Below are 22,729 nucleotides of genomic sequence, written 5' to 3'. Positions count from 1 at the left end.
ATTGAGGAAGTGGTTTTAGAAATGCCACAGGGTATACATGAAATATTTTACTTAGTGATGCCAAACTATGTAAGTTATAGATGTTACTTAAATTTTTCATGTCTTGTATGATCAGGAAATCTGCATTTATTGAGTAAGGAAAAGAGTTTGAGGCTGCAGTTAATCCTATGTTTAAAGCAATTGCCTTTATACAGTAAAATTAATCAACTTACTCCTGGTTTAATATTATTCTCCTAGATCTGAGTGGAACATGGGAGTCTAAAAGAAAGTATTAGGATGTGTGGATGGCTGATAGATTAAAGAAGAGGGAGGAGAAGGGGCAGGAGAGGGAGGAGGGGGAGGAATGGTATAAAATAAGAAATGTCATGCATATGTGTTTCTCAATGATGAGGTAAATCTATTTCAACTTAGACCAAAATGTGAATGTTACTCCTCTGGATAAAATATACAGAAAGAGGGAAAAAGTAACAGAGGGTCAAAACATATAGTGCTAATACAATTTGAAGATCATAAAACACTCATGTCCAAGAAAAATGTTATATTATCAAGTGGACAGAGGGACAAAAATCATTCTCTCCCGCACCAAAAAATGCATTTTTGCAGAATGTCTTCATGAGGATACAAACGTGTGTGTGTGTGTGTGTGTGTGTGTGTGTGTGTAATTGCCGTAACTAAATTTGTAATCTAACTTCCATCGTGGTCACCAAATATTCTCCCAGAACCCAGCAGTGACCCTATCCCAGTTAACTCACATTCTATTTCTTAGGCCAAAAACTTTAGGGTAATCTTTAACTACTTGCTCTCACACCATACATCCAATCTGTCTGCAATGCTTAATTCTGTCTTCAAATTATATTTAGAATCCAACCATATCATCACTTTCACCACTACCAAAATGGTTCCAGCACCCAGTATCTGTCATAATGATTGCAGCTATATCTTCCTAACAATATTCCTGTTCTCACCATTGCTATCTCCCCAGTCTACAAGAAAGCAGCTTGAGTGAACCTGATAATGCCTATTCCTAAGCCTCCATTGCCTCCTTGTTTCACTCAGAGTAAAAGCCAAAGTCGCTAAAATGGTATGAAAATGATTCAATTTTCCTTCACACACACACATGATCTCTCTTTCCTGTCTCCTAATATTATATATCTGTTCTAATAAAATGGAAAAATCTTCGGCAGCATTTACCAGAAACAAATCAGAAAAAAAGGCAGAATGTAAAAACATTAGGATTTTAAAAAGTACATAGTCAATTTTGTAGAAGTTAATTGAAAACTGAGAGGAAGCGGATAAATCTCTTCTAAAATTCAACATATCAAAACCAACCTAAGACTTCTTGTGTCCAGTCTGGCATATAAGGAGTTTGGAAGTCACTGATCCACCCTAACAGCAAATAAAAAGCTGAATAAACCAGAAAATCAGTAATTTTTCTTAGATCCATTAGAGAAGTGAGGCCGCAGGGCAAACCACTGCCCCCAAAATTAGAAAGACGGACAAATGGATACAGAGAATCACAATTCCCTGGAGCAGAAACCTCCCCAGGAACTAGTACTATTCACAAGAAAACCCAAACTATAAGTGATGTATTGCTGAAGGCTCAGTGTAGATAAGCCTGAGAGTTAAAGGTGAGAGGGTCCCCACACTTCCGTCGGTTCTATCTCATGCAGCTCTACCAGGTTCTCCAGGAAAATCCAGAGAAAAATCCCCTCAGGCTTCTGGCAGGGGGAGAAGGGAAAAAAAAAAAAGTATTTTAGAGCAGTCTGCCCCTAAGAAAAAGTACTTTTACCAGAGCATAGCCTATTGGGGTTATATCAGAGCCTAACTGACCTCAGGGAAAGGAAACACCCCATTCCAGCCCCTCTAGTCATCATGTCCCTACTAGGTGAGGGAGAGAATTAGAAGTAGTTGTGAAGTGTACAGCCCACAGACATAAGCTCACTGAAAGACTGGGATCCAGTCATAGCAATATAGAATACATCCTTTACCAACACTTTAATGCCACGTCACTAAAGGTCTTTTTACCAGAGTTTCTTTTACTCAGTATATCACATCTGACTTTCAACAAAAAACATTTATAAGGCATACTAAAACAAAAAGAGAAACAAACACTGTTTGAAGAGACAGGGCACGCATCAGAACCAAACTCAGATATGACATAAATGTAGAAATGATCAAACTGTGAATTTAAAACTGTGATTAACATGCTAAGGACTCTAAAGAAAAGGCAGACAACATAAAAGAACAGATGGGTAATATAAGCAGGGAGATGGATATTCTCTATGTCCATAAAATTGACTAATAAGATGAAATGGACCAATTCCTTGAAGACATAAACTACTAAAACTCACAGAAGAAGAAATTGATAATCTGAATAAGCCTGTATCTATTAAAGAGGTGATCCAGCAATTAAAACTTTCCATACAGAAAGTAGCTGGCCCAGAAAGGTTCCCTGGTGAACTACATCAAATATTTAAGGAAGAAACGATACCAAGTATCTATAATGTCTTCTAGAAGACAGAACTTAGGTAATACTTCTCAACTCATTCTATGAGACCAAAATCACCTTAATAACAAAACGAGATATAAAGACATTATAAGAAAAAAAAAAAAAAACCTATGGACCAATATGCCTCATAAATATAAATGCAAAAGTCCTCAACAAAATATTAGCAAATTGAATACAGTAATGCATAAAAACATTATACATCTTGATCAAGTAGGATTCCCAAATATGCAAGGCTGGTTCAACATCAAAAATCAATTAATGTAATTCATTACATCAATAGGCTAAAAAAGAGAAATCACATGATTATATCAATAGATGCAGGAAAAAAAGCATTTGACAAAACCCAACACACATTTATAATTTAAAAATAATAATAGTAAAATAAAAAAGCTCCTAGCAAACTAGGAGTAGAAGAGAATTTTGTCAGCTTGAAAAAGAACATTTACAAAAAACCTACAGCCAACATCATACTTAATGGTTAGAAACTAGAAGCTTCCTGGGGTGCCTGGGTGGCAGTTAAGCGTCTGCCTTTGGCTCAGGGCATGATCCCAGCATTCTGGGATCGAGCCCCACATCAGGCTCCTCTGCTAGGAGCCTGCTTCTTCCTCTTCCATTCCTCCTGCTTGTGTTCCCTCTCTCACTGGCTGTCTCTGTCAAATAAATAAAAATAAAATCTTTTAAAAAAAAAGAAAGAAACTAGAAGCTTCCCAACTAAGATCAGAAACAAGGCAGGGATGTCCTCCTTCCCGACTTCTTTGCAACATCACACTAGCAATCCTGCACAAAAAGTCCTTATGCAATAACACAAGAAAAAAAAAAGTGTACAGATTGATGGAAGAAATAAACTGCCTTTATTTACTGATGACATAATTGTGTATATAGAAAATCCAAAATCTATGTAGAAATCTCTGGAGATTGACAAAAAAATCTCCTGGAACTAATAAGTAATTATAGTAAGCTTTCAGGATACAAGTTTAACATACAAAAAGCCCTTTTCCTATATTTGAACAATGAACAAAGGAATTTGGAATAAAAATACAGTATCACTTTTTTAGCATTCCCTCAGAAGAAATACTAAGGTATAAATTTAACAAAATATGAACAAGGTCTATAGGAGAAAACCACAAAACTCTGAAGAATGCATTGAAAGTAGAACTAAACAAATGGAGAGATAATCCACGATCCTGGGTAGTAAGACTCACTATTGTTAAGATGTCAATCCTTCCCAACTTGATCTGGAGTTTCAACATATTTCCAGTCAAAATACCAGCAAATCATTTGTGAGGATATCAAAAAACAATCCTAAAGTTTATATAGAGAAGCAAACCCCCCCGAATTGCCAACACAATATTGAAGAAGTATAAAATCAGAGCACCAATAGTAGCCTACTTAAAGATTTACTACAAATCTACAAAAACCAAGGAAATGTGGAATAGACAAAAGAATAGACAATCTGATCAATGAAACAGAAAAAGAGAACCCCAAAATAGATTCACATAAATGTATTCAACTGATCTTTGACAAAGGAACTAATAACATAGAGCTGAAAAATGGGTCAGACCTAAATGTAAAATGCAAAGCCAAAAACTCTGGTAAAATAATAGGAGAAAATCTAGATCCATTGGATATGGTGATAACTTTTTAGATACAACACCAAAGGCATGATCTATGAAAGAAATAATTGATACTCTAACGTCACTAAAAGTAAAAAAAAAAATTCTCTGGGAACTATACAGTTATGAGAATGAGAAGACAAGCCACAAACTGAAAGAAATATTGTAAAAAACCTATCCGATAAAGAAGCGCTATCCAATATATACAATATGTATTGTATCCAATACAAAGATCTCTTAAAATTCAACAATAAGAAAATACACAACTCAACTGAAAATGAACAAAGGGCCTGCACAGACAATTCACCAAAAAAAGATACACTGGTGGCAAATAAAAATGCTCCCAAAATTTGAAAGACAAATGGATACAGAGAATCACACACACACACACACACACACACACACACATACACCTGCCCCAAAAATTATGTTCACAAGCATTAAGGAACAGAAAATTAGAAGCATGCACAAACACTTTCAGAGACTAGAATAATAAGGATCATTTCCCAGCTAATTTGTGAGACTAGGATCACTATTACTAAAAGCTGGTAGTAATAATGCAAGAAAAAGAAACTTCAATCTAATCACATTTGTAACTATACATGTCAAAATCCTAAATAAAATATTAACAAATTAAATCCAGAAAAGTATTAAATAAGGTAACCCATCATGGTCCTTTTTACTTTATCCCGGAGACTGCAGGAATAAAATGTTCATTTAATTGAAAAAGTGATTAATGAAATTCACCATATTAACAGGAAAACAACTATATGATAGTGTCGATTGTTGAAAAAAAACACATATTTGATAATGCTCGCCATCCATTTATGTTTTTTTTAAATCAAACCAGAAATCTTGAGAAGTTTGCTTAAGATATTTAAGTGCATTTAAATCTCTAGTCCTCTCATTAATATCTGCTAACTTGAATAAATCATCAAATCTTTTCTCAATGATTTTGTAATACATTGTACTTTACAAGGCAGTTTAAATATACATTGTATCACTTAATCCTTACAATAGCATAATGGGTTTTATAAAATGAAGCCTTTTTATTAGTGTAAACACTGACAGTAAGGCTGGGACACAGAGACATTGCAGTGAATGTCCAATTTTGAAGTTGAAATGTGACAAAGCCTTGTTTAGAATTTATATGTCATGACCCCTAGGTAAGAGCCCTTTCAAGAGCCCAAATCTCACCTCTTCAGAATTACGACGACGGATTTTTGTGAGTGGCTAAAAGTTGAATCTCTATATAAGACTTAATGTAAAAAGAAGCTACCTTTTATCCTTTGCATTGAGTCCAACTCTCCTCATGCCTAGAGGAAGAGAAAAAAAGGAGGATATATGCCTGTATCCTTGCCCATATATCATCATAGCCCTGAACCTTTTAGGTGATGACTGTGTGAACGAGGTTTGGGAAAGACAAAATAATGGAAATTTATACTGACAAAATTGAGGTCGCTGCTCCAAACTCTCTCTCTCCTTTAGGCAAGGGATGCAAATATCAGCATGGTACAAAATATGTAGAATGTGCCAGCTTCCCGAGAAAATAAAATGCCATAGTCACATTTAAGCTCAGGAAACTCAGAAAACCAGGGAGAATTTATCCTCCTTTGGACTTCGATGTGTGTTTTAACTACATGGACTTGAGATCAGGTAAGAGCATTTAGATGATTATATATGATATGCTAGATGTAAAGATATTCTAAGCCTTTTCTGAAAAAAAAAAAAAAAGCTTTCCTATATTATTTGCTGGTCAACAGCTTTAAAAAATATCTGAAAAATTTGTGGAAATTGATATTTAGAAAAGTAATTTTCAGCTTGTGCCTCAGAGTTTTAGAGATATTAAAGTATAAGGATTTTTTTCATATATTTATACAAATATAATTATACATAACACATTAATACATGCACATTTTCACACATACCTGAAAGTAATCCGTCAGTGTTGAATCTTTCTCTAATATAATTAGCCACTGTCTGAAATAATTACTAAGGAAAAAATATACAGAGATATGAAATCTGTTTCCTTATCCAACATTTTAACTTAAGTCAAAAGATGGCTTGTTTACATATATTAAATACAAGAAATAAATCTTGATTAGTATTTTATGATTTTTATAATTAATAATTCTAATATTTTATAATAAACTTTTTCCTCTGAAACAATACTGTGAAATGCAAAAATATAATTTTCCGAATGCTCGAAGAAAATTCCATGATTATTTGGATCACCTTTGATCCAACAATTTATTTTCATGACTCAATATATTTTACATCTATTTCACTAAATCAAACAAAACTGCTTATTTTCATTGACCTGCTAAAATCAGAATATGGCCAATATTTTGTACTTAAATCTATATAGGAGAAATAGCTACATGCCATTATGTTTCATTGCTTCATGTTAAAGATAAAATGTTATTATGAAAGAGCTACAAAACATTGTATTTAATGAATTATTTGGGCACAGATCTATTACATATGATGTATATTTGATGTTAGAGCTTTTCAATACAAATTTTACCACCAAATTGTATGCATATCTAAAAATGAAAACCTGTAATATGAGAAAATGAAATATATCTGTGAAAAGAACATTTGCCCAAATAAATACTAAAACTAAATACTAAAACTAATACTAAAACTAAAACTGGATGTGAAGGATATTTCGAATAAATAAATATATTTGTTTTTTTTTAACAGAATATGTAATCTTTTGTTATTTATGTATAATCGGTTATTTATGTATAATCTTTTGTTATTTATGTATAATCGGTTCCTCACTTTGCCAGTAAGGTTTTACATTATCTTCAATTGTCACAGATACAGTCCTGATACTGAGACTTCTGTTCATTTCCTGATGGTTACATTTTGTCATTCATTGACAAAAATGTCTCCAGCCTTTTATAGCATGAATGAGTACAAAAGTGACTTTAAGAACTTTTATTTCTAGGCATGGTAGTGATACTTTCTGTGCATCATATAATATAATTTCATAACAACCACATAAGTGTATTTTTGCTATTTCTTCTAGAGGAGGAAACTAAATTATATAAGGACTTAGAGTACTGGCTCAAGGTTATTTTTAAATCCATGATAAAATGCTGCCAAAATGTCACCTTTCTTATATATGAGCATATAATATGCAATTTTCAGAAACCTAATTAAGAATAATTTTCAAAAATAATGGTTATAGCTAGTGACAGACTCCAATTAGTGAAAAACATATTTCTTATTTCCTGCTGCTAAAGTATGGATTATAAAAGAAGGAGAATCTTAGATTAAATGTTAAATTATATGTAGGGAAAATAATAGGGAAAATCATACAGAAAGCATCATTCTGTTTCTCCATAGCTGGTTACTTGCTCCAAAGTCACAACGATAAGAGAAAACAGGGATATGTATTTATTTTCTTTACAGTTTTTTCATAATGTTTCAGTGAAAGGAGGGTTGTGTTTACAAACTAATTCCTGTCTTTTTCATTTGCTCCAATTTGGCAGCTGGGTCTATATAGTTTAATGAGTGTAAAATCATGTGGATATGATGCTAGACCTGCCAAAATGTGAAACCATCCAAGCGATGAAAACATGTGAAGAAAAACTGTTACATCAAAAATAAAATGATAGAGGTGGAATAGAAGGACAGGACTTAGTAGAAGTATAGGTTTAGCCAAGATTATACAGGTGGGCATTAGTAAGGACAATATCTACTGGCCTTGTAGTTTGCCTTAATAATTCTATTTCAGTCTTTAAAATATTGTGATAAAATCATTTTATTGCATAATTATGGGGAGGAAAATACATTTCTGAGCTAAATGCACTCAATGGATCCCTAGAAATTCTGTGTATTATGGTTCTTTGTGAATTGATAATGCTAATTTCCCTTGAGCTAGAAAGCCAGATAACTTACATTGTTAAGTATCATACGGGAAGTAATGGCAATTGAAGCTTTTGAAAAAACCTAATAGAGAATTTGCCAAAATTTCTTTCTAGGGCCTCGTACATAAAAATGTAGAATATCAGTAGCTCTTATTAAAGACATAGATTCTGGTCCCTACCCTAGATTTACTGAGTCAGGTGAAACTTAAAATATTTAAGTTCTTCAGATTATACTTATGTACATTAAAATTGAAAACTACTCACCTCAAAAATACAGTACTTTAACACGTGTTTTTTACATTTTTTACTACATTTTCCTATTTAGAATTGAGTACTAAAAGGCTAAGAATACCAGAAACCCTAACTCACATACTAATTCTTTCATTTAATATTCTATCTTTCATTAAAAAAAAATCCCTTCAGCACTTACTGTGCACTGATTAAGAATCTGTATTTAGCAGCTAATCTTCAACAAAGCAGGAAAGAGTATCCGATGGAAAAAAGACAGTCTCTTCAATAAATGGTACTGGGAAAATTGGACAGCCACATGCAGAAGAATGAAACTGGACCATTTTCTTACACCATACACAAAGATAAATTCAAAATAGATGAAAGACCTCAATGTGAGACAGGAATCCATCAAAATCTTAGAGAACACAGGCAGCAACCTCTTCGACCTTGGCCACAACAACTTTCTTGCAAGACACATCTCTAAAGGCAAGGGAAACAAAAGCAAAACTATGGGGACTTCATCAAGATAAAAAGCTTCTGCACAGCAAAGGAAATAGCCAACAAAACTAAAAGGCAACTTACAGAATAGGAGAAGATATTGGCAAATTACATATCCGATAAAGGACTGATACACAAGTACTATAAAGAACTTATTAAACTCAACACCCAAAAACAAAATAATCCAGTCAAGAAATGGGCAGAAGTCATGACCAGACATTTCTCCAAAGAAGGCATACAAATGGCCAACAGACACATGAAAAAATGCTCAACATCACTTGGCATCAGGGAAGTGCAAATCAAAACCACAATGAGATACCACCTCACACCAGTCAGAATGGTTAGAATGGCTAAAAATTAACAAGACAGGTAACAACAAATGTTGGCGATGCTGTGGAGAGAGGGGAACCGTTTACACTGTTGGTGGGAATGCAAACTGGTACAGCCACTCTGGAAAACAGGGGTTCCTCAAGATGTCAAAAATAGTGTTACCCTATGACCCAGCAATTGCACTACTGGGTATTTATCCCAAAGATACTGATGTATCGAAATGAAGGGGCACCTGCACCCCAATGTTCACAGCAGCAATGTCCACAGTAGCCAAACTGTGGAAGAAGCAGATGCCCTTCAACAGATAAATGGATAAAGATGTGGCTCCTATATACAATGGAATATCACTCAGCCATCAGAAAGGATGAATACCTACCATTTACATGGATGGAACTGGAGGGTATTATGCTAAGTGAAATAAGTCAATCAGAGAAAGATAATTATCATATGGTTTCACTCATATGTGGAACGTAAGAAAGAGCACAGAGGATCTTAGGGGAAGAGAGGGAAAACTGAATGGGAAGAAATCAGGGAGGGAGACAAATCATGACAGACTCGACTCTGGAAAACAAACTGAAGGGGAAATGGGTGGGAGGATGGGGTAACTGGGTGATGGGCATTAAGGAGGGCACGTGATGTAACAAGCACTGGCTGTTATACGCAACTAATGAATGACTGAACACTACATTAAAAACTAACGATGTACTACATGTTGGCTAATTGAATTTAAATAAATAAAAAAAGAATCTGTATTTAGTACTGTCAATATAATGATAGCAAGAATACAGTACTTACTTTTGGGTAAGACAAACTAATAAAAGATATAGGCATGGAAATCATTACATATAACCTACGGTGATACATTTTTCTTATTTTGGACTCATGTTTTAACTAACATGCATTCTTTATCCAACAGTATTTGGATAAAAATTGTTGGTTTTTTAACCTGCACCTGTAACTTTATCAGGTAGTATACAGTATTTTATATTTTCTTTATTGTTATAAATAATAAATCCCTGCAACCAAAGAGTTTAAAAGCATATTAAAGTGAAGAAAATTATTTTAAAGAAAATCAATATATCTGTCTTTTTTTTTTAAGATTTTATTTATTTATTTGACAGAGAGAGAGACAGCCAGTGAGAGAGGGAACACAAGCAGGGGGAGTGGGAGAGGAAGAAACAGGCTCCCAGCAGAGGAGCCTGATGTGGGGCTCCATCCCATAACCCCGGGATCACACCCTGAGCCGAAGGCAGATGCTCAACGACTGAGCCACCCAGGAGCCCAGTATATCTGTCTTGATGTGCCTTTCTTTGTACATAGTTTATTGCTTTAATTGAACAGTGTACTCAAATATCTAAAATATATCTGCAAATTTTTTCATCCTAACACTTTACCCAAACACAGACAAGTTCTTTAAATAATAAATCCTTTAGTTGTTCACATTTATGGAAATGCTAATTCTTTGATGTTAGCTGTCAAGATGTTTCTTCCTGATTTTCAGGTAAAAATCAAAGAAGATAGGCATAATAATTACGTTTTGACCAACTGGAAAGTGAGCACCTTACAATGAAAGGGTGAGTTACTCATGTTAACATATTCATTGTCTTTGCTTGGCTGCTCTGCTCACTGATTTCTAAGAAGATCAAAATTCTCAATAATTATATCCATATATTAATTAATTCCTTCCTCAAACATTTATTGAATAATTAGTATGTACTCCTGTAGCTGTTATTAATACTCTCATGCAATTTATATTCTGGTAGTAGACAAGAATCAGTAGTAGGGACAAGAAATCAACAGATTAACAATAAGTGTATTATGTGATACACGAAAAGGTAGTACTAGGTTCCTGAAGAAAAATGAAGCCAGATCAAAGGGCAGAAAATAATAGAATGGAAGTAGGTTCTTTTTTCATTAATAGATTAAACGGTGAGGTCATGTTAAGAGCCATGCTATTACCTGGGGGAATATTGTTTCCAGGCAAAAAAATATCATGTGCAAAAGTGTTGGGTACAAAACGTGCTGGTATGTTTGAGTAATGGCAAAAAAGTCATTGGGGTTGAAATATATGAAAAGGGGGAGTGAGTGATAGAAAGAAAAATCACAGACTACCTAAGACCAAGTTATGTTAAGTCTTCGTAAGCAGATAGTCAGCAGTTTAATTTTTATTCCAAGGTGATCAAAGTCTGTTAGGTTAAATGTAGATATTTCATAATTCTTTTCTGCAGAATTTTATACCAAATGTTATTAGAGTAGGCTGCCTGATGTAGAGACTGTAAAAAATATAAATTCATTTTGTTCATTCATATGAACAGCTCAAGATGTTTCTAGGTGTATATATTAACAACATAAGGGTAGCTGTTATATATAGTCATTCAGATGCTCAGACTTATGAAGACTATGCCATCTTCAAAAGATATCTTCCAAAGTTGCTTGAGTATTTTCATCTATTTGGCAAAGGAAGACAGATCCTAGAAAAAGGATATCATATAGAGGTCTTTTCCATGAACCAGGCCTGGAATAGGCAAACAACACTGTTTTCACAGTCCAATAGCCAGAACTTATTCCCATAGCCATACCTAACTAAGTTGATAAGAAACATAGTCTGGCTATGTGTGGCAGTGGAGAAAAAAGACATTAAAAAAAAGTTTCTGTCACATCAGTATTTCTTATTTTTTAAAAAATCTTTTCATGAACACTGTTTTCTGAAAATCAAGCGATATTTTGTTGAATATCCAAACTGTCCCAACCTGGATGAGCTATAATTGTATGCAGTAAAATGCACTCATTTTAAGTATATAGTATGGAGAGTTTTGAGAAATGTATGTACACCCAGGTAGCCACAATTTCAAAGAACATTTCTCTTATCCAAAAAATTTTACTCATTTTACTCTCCATCCCCAACTGCAGATAATCATCTGTTTTTTGTACTATAAATTAATTCAGTTATATTTAGAATTTCACATACATGTCATCATGCAATAGGTACTCTTTTGTATCTGGCTTCTTTCAGCATAATATCTTTGACATTATCCAAGTTGCTGAATGTTTCACTAATTTGTCCCCCTTTAGCACGGAATGGTATCCCACTGTATACACAGACCCATTCAGCTATTCTGTTGATGGACACCTGATTGTTTTAATTTTTTTTACTATTACGAATTGTGCTATTATAAAACTTCATGTGTAAGATTTTGTATGGACATATATTTTAATTTTTATTGGGTAAATATCTAGGAGTAGAATAGCTGGGTAATATTACTCTTTCCAACGTTTGGTACTGACACATTTTTTGTTTGGTTCTTAATTTTAGCTATTCTAGAGGATGTGCAATGGTATCTCTGTGGTTTTAAACTGTATTTCCTTGACACTAAAGACATTTTATAAATGTTCCTCATATCAATCAATCAATGTTTCTTATTTTCTAATACAACTCTTCAGTGCTATAAATTTCCCTCTGAGCACTACTTTAATTATAACACAAAATTATGACATATATTAGTATGTTTTTATTTTCCTTTTTTCAAATACCATATTGCTTATATCATATTTTGGATTGTGACCTACATTTTACCTTGTACTTATATATAAATGAAGTGATTAGATAGATAGATAGATAGATGATAGATAGATAGATAGATAGATAGATAGATAGATGATAGATAGATGATAGATAGATGATAGATAGATGATAGATAGATAGATAGATAGATGATAGATGATAGATAGATAGATAGATAGATAGATAGATAGATAGATAGATGATGGATAGATTCTGATGAATTTATCATTTAGTTCTGCTGTTTTTTCCACTATTTTAATTTCTTTATTTAAAGATGCTGGATATGACCTATTCTATTTATGTTATGACCTACTAAGGATTACTAAACACACTCCCTGACAGGATGGAACAGTGAAGAAAAAGCAAGCCTTGGACATGGGGTAAAATGTCCAAGTTCACAGGTTTTACTTACATCCTGTCAATTGAGAAAGGCAAATTTATAATATTGTTAAAAAAATACAAAATATTATTTCCTTCTTATTCATGCTATCTCCTCATTGCAAGTCAGGGAGGGATTTCTGCTCTATAGATCACTCAGGGACTCAAGCTAATAATGAAGAAGCAGCCACCTCACACCACCAGAGGAAAAGGAGAGTTCTGGAGGATGGATCTTAACTATGTCCACAATGGTGAATACTGGAAATACTTAGCAAAAAGCACTAATGATTGTCACATTCATGCACTGGTTGCCTCTTGCTAGCAATGCTAGCAAGAGCAACTTGATTTTTATTTTACTTTTTGCAAATATTAGAAACTCTCCAAGAATGGCTGTCTAAATACATGAAATACATCAAGTCCTCTGTGGCTTGATCACATATGCCAAGAGCCTGGAATAGATCTAATTATATATTCCCATTATCAGCTTCATATTATGAGATTATAACTATGCTTCATCTTTTTTGATTTTGTAATTTTTAGGAGACATCTCCCAGAAAAGATAATCCAGAAATGTTTATCAATTGAGATGTGATTGCATTTTTTTGTTACAAATATATCAAGAATAAAATCTTTCTTTTTTGGCAAGGAAGAAAGATTAGGAAATTACAAATTATATACAGTGCAACTAAATTTCTATTAATAAAACTGGCAGTAAGAAATTGAGATTTCTCCCTTTACAAATAATTACTTTCTAATATCAGAAATAAAGCCAGGTTATGCTTACTGAACTACTTGCTACAATTTCATTCATCATCTGTTAATTTGGTCAAACATGACAGAACTGATCTTTAGAATTAACCACTTCCCACAGATATGACAAAAAAAAGAAGGATTGTAAAATTTGCTAAATTGAGTCATATTTGAAATATCAAAGTAATCTGGCTCGACTTTGCTACTGACATTATTTAAGTTCAGATGAAGTAAATTCCAGTTGAATTTAGTGAAAATAACACAACAGTTTACCAAAGTATTTTAAAATTAATTAGTAAAAACTATCATAAAATGTTTGCATAAATATAATGTTAGTTGCCAAGTATAAGTTTTTAAAAATTCCTAATTTGTAGTATTTATTCATTAACTTCCAAAGATTAACAATTTTTTATATACATGCTCACTTTGTTGTTTTCCATGCATGCTGAAAGCTAAGGGTAAAAGATGGGTATCGTTGTTTTGTCCAATTTTAATGTTTTTAAAGCATAAAAAATTTTATTTTATATTGCTAGAGATAAAAGCAATTAAAATTGTGGTTTAGCTTTAAAAAGAGACAAAAGGAACACAGTGGCTCTGAAAAGAATAATTTAACTTCACATCAAAATACTATCTTATCTTGCTAAAGGATTATTTTCAATTATTTGGGCAAATTGTGACTATAAATTTCAACTGTGTCAAGATGGTTTCTAACCAAATTAAATCAAAATAGTTTTTTTCCTGATTACAGGCTTCTTTGTTATGCTTATGAAATTGCTTTAGTTGGCAGGGAGGGGGGCTCTTCACTTTTCACTATTAATAAAATGTTAGTAATAAAAAAATGACCAGCAATATTATATTATGAATAATATATATAAATACACAAAGGTTTATTAGTTTTATAGGCAATGAAATAATGAATTTGGTATCATTTTTTCGGTAAAATTTAGTTAAATAATGATTTTTAAAAAATCAATGGCTTTTTCTCATTTCTTTTAATAATAAGCTATAAATTACATATGAGAAATTACAAACCAATGGACACATTCCCTCTTGTTATTTTTTTTTATATTTATTCATTCATTTGAGAGAGAGTGAAATAGAGCTCACTTGTCTCTGTGCTTGAGTGGGGGGAGGCCAGAGAGAGAGGGAGGGGAGAGAGAAAATCTCAAGCCAACTCCCTGCAGAGCATGGAGCCTGCCTCAGGGCTTGATCCCAAGACCAGGAGATTGTGACCTCAGGGGAAATCAACAGTCCGACACCTAACCGTAAACCACCAAGAGCGCCTCCCTTTTGCTATTCTTTGAGAAAGTCTTCCATTTGAATAGTAAACTAAAGAGTAAAAATTATTTCTTGATATTGTGTATATTTACATATATATGTATTATATATATAAATACACACACATATACATTTGTTCACAATAAAAATAATTGTATTATTTTGGTGCTATATTTTATATTATAAATATGTAGATCTCATATAATATTTTCATATATAACATATAATAACACCATGAGTAATTATTAAAGAGTAATTTCATTCTGTGGATTTGGGCATGGTAGAAAGAGATATCACAACAATACTAGTAAATCAATCTAATCCATTGCAAGAATTTTCTAGATGACTTCATCTGGTATTTTTAATATTTATTTAATGAAAATGTTAATTATCATTTAGTGGTATAAAAGTAAAGAAAACATCCGTGAAGCAGTTCAAATAAAAGTTGTTTTAGGAATGTCAGAAAAAAGCCATTATTTCTCTGTTCACAAAACTAATTGCTGGTTAGCTTAAGAAGGGCTGGATGAGTGTGGTGGTACCTAGGCAACCGGCTTTGCTAGTATTAGCATCTGACCTCTAGAGAAAACACAGCAGATCCCTGACATGAGCAAATATTAGCAATGATATTATAAAGCCCTCTTCAGGGTAGTTAAATTTTGTTTGTAGACACTGTGGCACAGAAACATTACACCTACGTTTCAAATGAGCCCGTTCTTCATTGTGTAGATTAATTGGAGCTGAAAAGTTTCCAGATGATTATAATTAATATTGTTCCTCCTATTTTTTTGATTAATAACACCTATTCATGTTAGGAATGTTATTTGGTAGGGTAGCACCAGCAAATGTACTTTCCATGTCCAAAGGTAAATAAAACTTAGATTATAACTATAAAAGTTAAGAGGCTTTATGAGCTGCATCTCCTTAAAGAAGTACTAATTTATTCAAAATTGAACATGCTTTAATTAATTATACACTAGTTTATACAATTGTTCAAAAAACATGTACTAAGTGTCTATTACTTACTGGAGAGTTAAAATTGGTAGTTATGAAGATGAATTAACAAATCAATATGTTCTATCAAAGAAATATACCTCACCAAAGAAATGCAGGCATATCAATAAAGGCAACATGACATTATAGGCTAAAATATGGTGCAAAATAGTATAATGGGTTATTTCCTACAGAGGTAAGTGGTAGCACCCAAAGCTAGTCATGGGTTTGTAAAAATCAAGTCTTTAAAGTGGAATATCTGTTTTCTAAGACATTGTTTTCAAAATTTTTTTTTATTTTAATGTTATTTTATTATATTATGTTAGTCACCATACAGTACATCCCTGGTTTTTGATGTAAAGTTCGATGATTCATTAGTTGCGTATAACACCCAGTGCACCATGCAATACGTGCCCTCCTTACTACCCATCACCAGCCTATCCCATTCCCCCACCCCTCTCCCCTCTGAAGCCCTCAGTTTGTTTCTCATAGTCCATAGTCTTGAACAGGAACCTAAGTTATAAATAGAGCATACATCACGAGGCAGGATACATGCAGAGACACACACATATATACATATGCACTCACACTCACAATAACTACTGAAACTAAAGATTCATGATAATACAATTCTTACTTTATTTGATACACTTAGATTTTTAATTCTGTACTATTTAAGTTTTAGCACTAAATTAATTCCACAACCACACTAATGGATCATGATCTCTAATCCACTTAGTATCAAAAACAGTGCCCTAGAAGTAATCACATTGGTAATTTGTAGTAGGAGAGAGATTCTAAGTATTGGAATTATAAGAGCAAGAAAAAAGATTTAACGTTTCAGGGGAAAGGTCAATGAAGTGAGAAATATAGCCAGAAAAGGAGGCATTGGGGCTCCCGGGTGGCTCAGTCATTAAGCGTCTGCCTTTGGCCCAGGGCGTGATCCCAGAGTCCTGGGATCAAGCCCCACATCCGGCTCCCTGCTCCGCTGGGAGCGTACTTATTCCTCTCCCACTACCCCTGCTTGTGTTCCCTCTCTCACTAGCTCTCTCTCTCTGTCAAATAAATAAATAAATAAATATAAACAAGTAAATAATGTTTAAAAAAAAAAAAAAGGAAAGGAGGCATGGTGTGTGTTTGTGTATGTGTATGTGTATGTGTTTGTGTGTGTGTGTGTTATCTCCCTTATCTCTCCTTTCGTTGTGGCTTCTTGATAGATTCTTTTAAATTAGTAACTTGGGTAAGTCTCACTTTAGCCTAGGCAGAGTAGATATAACCCAGTTGAGTCTATTAATAATATAGTCTAGTGGAAAAAGGTTAACCATTTAAAGTTATATACATAGCTAAATATTACTGGAAGAGTAAGAGCTATATACATTTAGGTTAGCCTTTTTAAGTTCTGGATCTTATCACTTCAAAACAGGTTTTAAACATGGTATTTAAAAAATCAATTCCCAGATAATCTGAAGGAATCTTTTTAGGATTGGTAATAGTCGATGAGAAGTTGTTAATTAAATAATAAAACAAATCGTAGCTATTAGTACATTTTCCTAGAACTGTACCTTGGAAACATTAATTCCAGGTTAGAGTTGGAAAAGAAATTCCCTAGAATTTATCCTTACATAACTATCCTTAAGATATTGACAAATGATGAAATAATCTCTGTCCATTTAATCTCAGGAGATTTTACAGTGCTGTCTCTAGTTCTGTTAAATTTTCAGAAATACTTTTTTCAATCATTGGGCACCTAGAAGAGGCAGAAGTCATGACGCTGTCAGATTTAGTTCAGACATATAAACTACCTACATACATCTCGTAGAAAGATATAAGCACCAGGACACGATACATTTGTATCATTGGATGTTAAATTAAATGAAGGAAATAAGAAGTTTTTATTACATGAATTTGGTAGCTTTACCAAATAAAAGTGGTCAATTTTGCCCTTGCTCACTTTCTTTCCTTTTTTTCCTCCTTGTAATATGACAAGAACCACAGAAACAGGGCTTTACCTTTTCCAAGTCCAAGTTTCTTGAAAGTACAGAATATAGCTGGCAGAGCTACTTTAAATCTATACCACCATCCTAATACATTTTGGAAGGAGACATTTGGTCCCTCGAAATTTCATTTCAAGGAAAATGCCCTAAAGCAGCGAAAAGCAGAGAAGCCACCTGCAAGAGATGATAAGATTCGACAGAAGTTGCAAAACTTGCTGTACCAGCCCAGGCTTCTCTGCCCATCACTGTGCATTTGGGCTTTATGTGAAAGGAACAAGCACCAAACAAACAATATTATTTGCTCTCAGCCACCTGGCGTGATAACTTATTCCTACCCCACCATAGCCATTAGAACCATTGAGAAGGCATTTACTTAGTTTTGAGCATCCAGTGTGACACTGGGGACCAATGTGATTTAATATATAGCCACTCATCAGTCAATAATGTCCACCATGAGAGTTATTCCATTCCTCTTACTCCGCGCCTTAACTGATAACATTATCTATACCTTGATTGATTATCTACAGACACATAATGCTATAAGAGTCCTCTCCAGTGACTTAAATTGACACCTTCTTCTTTCTTTCAAATTTTCCCATTGTGTCCTTTGAAACTCCAATCATTCTATGATTGATAAAGCCTCTATCTCCTGTCCTTAACTGCCAATAGGTTCTCCGTTGAGAATATCCATTTCCTACAGCTTACCTATTATCTCTCTCTTAACCCTGAGGCTGCTTCCAGAAAATGGCTTTACCTTTAATAAAACTCCTGCTTCTTTGAAGAGGCTTATTACACTGATTTTTACTACTTTCTACCCCTTCTGTATTCCTCCAACCGTTTACTCCAACGACTCTTATTTTTTCCCTAATCAGTACTGTTTTCTATCAAAGCTTACCCTTCATCAAGTCCAAACTCATACAACTGTTCTCTTTCTGTTAACTACCACACCCTACTCTCTTTTTTTCTTACATAATCCTGGAGCAGAAAACAACTGTATAGAAGTATATAAATCCTGGTTACGTGCTTCTACCAAAGTTTTGTGGTCACTGATAGAAGAAAAGAAACAAAAAACCCTCAACAGAGCAGTCTTTTTACCATAATAAATTGAGTCTTTGATATTACCTGTGAATCCTACAATATTTTAACTCCTCTGTCAAGTCAGGGACTCTTTGCAGTGATTTCCCTCTAAGCTTTTAATATCTACTTAAACTCATTGTCAATAGAAAATATTTCCTTTTAACAGAGATTTATAGCTGAGAAATGGCACAGGTTTCCTTTTTTTTAAGAGAATCATAATTCTTTAACTTGGTTGGGCTTACTAATGATAATCCTGTTTGTGTGTTAAGTGGTGATGGTAGCTTGTTTATTTTTTTATTTTTTAAATATTTTATTTATTTATTTGACAGAGAGAGCAGAAGCAGGAGGAGCATCAGAGAGATAGGGAGAAGCAGGCTCCCTGATGAGGAGGGAGCCCAAAGCGGGGCTTGGTGTCCAGACTCCAGGATCAGGCCTGAGCCAAAGGCAGCTGCTTAACCGACTAAGCCACCCAGGCACCCCTAGCTTCTTGTTTAGAAATAAAGTATTTTATACACCACTTGAGAATAAAACTTTAAAAATACCATGAGAATAAATTTTGATCTAAGCAGCTTCCTTTTAGCTCTTAGCATCAAGAATAAAAGATGAAAATATTTCTCCAGATAATTGTGAAGAAATAATAACTACAATTAAAATAGATTGAATTCAGGGTATGACAAGAATTGAGTTTGGTAACAGATGCTCTGCTATAACTTCCACAGCGTTTTTATAGACATTTAGTCTTCAGTTTTTATCGCTAATATTTTTGTTTTAAACTAAAGTTGAGGATGTGGGGCACCGGGGGGCTTAGTCAGTTGAGCACCCAATTCTTGGTTTCAGCTTGGTTGTGGTCTCAGGGTCATGAGATGAGCCCTGTGTGGGGCTTCGTACTCAACGTGGAGCCTGCTTTTCCCTCTCCCTCTGCTTCTTTCCTCACTCCCATTGGTCTCCTCATATAGGGATTAAATAATTTGAATTGCCAAGAGGTAACATCTTGGCGATTTATCTGATTGCTACTGAACTATATCTGATATACAGAGAAACATTTTTGGCTGTGAAACAACCGATTTCTAACTGAATTCAGCAAAACAGTGATCTTTGAGTCTGTGGTCTTGTAATTTTTTTTAAGTGTGGATGATACACAGTATGAAGTTAAAAAAAGCTAATTCATGAATAACCATTTAGAAATATAAAAACCTTTCCTTAATTAGAGCATAAATATATCCATGATTATTTGCTAAAACTTGCATTTTCTTCAATGTGTTGTAAAACAGACTGGCAAATGGGGGAAAAATACAATAAGAATGAGAAGGGTTAAAAATCAGTTTATAGCAATTAGAAAAACCACTAAGTATAGAAATATAGCCAAAATTACATATTCATAATTTATATTTTCATAATCACTGCTATTAAGTATAAAGTTTAGATAATGAAAAGAACATAAGAAAAATAGCAATAACCATAGTACAAAAGGTGAATTGTATACACAAGTACTAAAGGAATAAAAAATACAAGTATTCTGATATATCTATAATAAATATGAAAAAATTAAGTAAGTGGATATATTTTAAAAACAGTTAAAGGAAAGACACTAAATGTAGAACAATAGTCTATAATTCTGTGGCTTGCAAGAAATTTGATAACCCCCCCACCACACTGGACATTAACTAGAGCTCTCCCCCATGTTTTCTGCCTGTAACAACCTGAGAGAAATAGTGTTGGATTAAGATGAGGGTGTAAAGTGAACAAGTCCCAGTTTGTATTGAATGAAGGTATTCTGGAGGCTATACAGAGTGGAAAAGTGTTTTTAGTTTATTTTTTTAAGAAATGTTAAACAAATGATATCTCGAATGTTGAAGAGACTATTAATACTTTCCAATCAGTAAAAAATGGTTCAATTTACCAACCCTGACATTTAAGTAACTCTTAGCAACAAAATAGACAAACAACAATAACAACACAAAAGCAATAAACTTTCTATGTGTTCATAACAAAAGAACATGGGGATGAGGGGATGAGGAAGCAAAATGAGAGAATAAGCTTTTACTGTGGACTTGGAAAATAAATAATGAAAAGGAATCAGCTGTTTTTCTCTCACATGGGGGGCACTCTCTAAGATTAATCTTTTGCAAAATCTCATCCAAAATGGCTTTTCATCCTTTAGTCCATACAAGGGATCATTGAACCATTGTTTCCATGGTCACGCTCTAATATAGCAGTTATTATTGTATTTTAATAATCCCTTAATAATTCTTTTTTTTCAGTAGACTAAAAGAAGCTTCAAGACCAAAAAAAGTGTCTTTTAATTTTTCCACAATATATCTGTTTCATTACTTTGAAAATAGATCATCAATAAACACTTGATGAATGTAGTATGTGAATCAGTGACCAAGATCGAGAAGGCTCTCAAAATAACATGTTTTCAACTGAACTGATCACATCTATCCTGGTGAGAATTAGAGTGAACTCTTATTTCTCTCCACCTCTGTTAAATATGAGGTCCTATATTCTATTTCTCCTTTTGTTGGTATTTTCTATAGCATTAATATTCATTCCATTCCTATTTTATTACACTGTATGCCATGTCACTAATTACAATTGTTTAATTATATTACTAAAAAGAAACAGTGCTTTAAAATTTAAAATGAACCCTTCTGCACAATGTTGTTAGTGTCATTTTCAATTGGTTTAAAACTTGGTCAATGAAAAAAAAGAGTGGACCCCTCAAAAGTGCCAATATTCTGGGGACTGAGTCAAGACTTTGAAGGGGAAGTAAAGAGTAGAACTTGGGAAACAAAATACATGTGGGATGAATAGGCTTAGTGTCCAAAACACAGGGCTTTAAAATTTGAAGACACTGTAATAAACCTGGACTATGAAGTTTCGATGCTTCCAGTTGTGTGATAGGCTTGAATGTCGAAGATTGAGAAATAGTGGGTGCCTGGGTGGCGCAGTCCATTAAGGGTCAGACTCCTGGTTTAGGCTCAGGTCCTGAGATTGATTGGCGTCCAGCTCCATGGCGACCATAGAGTCTGCTTAAGATTCTCTTCTCCCTCTGCCTCTCTCTCTCTCTCAAATAAATAATTTTTTTTTTAATTGAGATATAGGGAGCAGCTTTACATTTAATCCTGATAGATATTTAGCCTTGGAATGTCTACTGCCTCTGGTAGGGTCTTACTTCACAGACAAGGGCAAATATACTGACAAGTCAGAGGGTTTCAGCACGAGGAACCTAGCAATCAAAAGCCTTGCTACAGAAGATTTATCAAGAGGAAGGATGCTAGACAACAGTATTAATGACTTCAGCTTAGGTAAAAACATCAGTAGAATTAAGAATAATTATGTGACTTAAGATCATTATTGTCTATAGTATTCTTCTACCAAAAACATTTTTTTACTGTTTTTGAATAAAAAGAGGTAATTAACTTTATATAAAGCTAACATCACCTCTATGACAAAGTTATGCTTACATACAGCTCCCTCTTTGTGTTTGAAAACATCGTTCAGTATAAGGTAGGATTCTCTTATCTGAACTGTTTATGAGTCACAAATTTGCTACCTAATCATGACTTTTAAACAATAATAAAATAAGTTTGCATCTCATGAGACATTTCCTGGTCGTAGACGTTAGAAGCAAGTTA

This window comes from Ailuropoda melanoleuca, chromosome 15 (genome assembly GCF_002007445.2).
Source record: "Ailuropoda melanoleuca isolate Jingjing chromosome 15, ASM200744v2, whole genome shotgun sequence".
Taxonomy (NCBI): Eukaryota; Metazoa; Chordata; class Mammalia; order Carnivora; family Ursidae; genus Ailuropoda; species Ailuropoda melanoleuca.
This window is presented reverse-complemented; position numbering follows the sequence as displayed.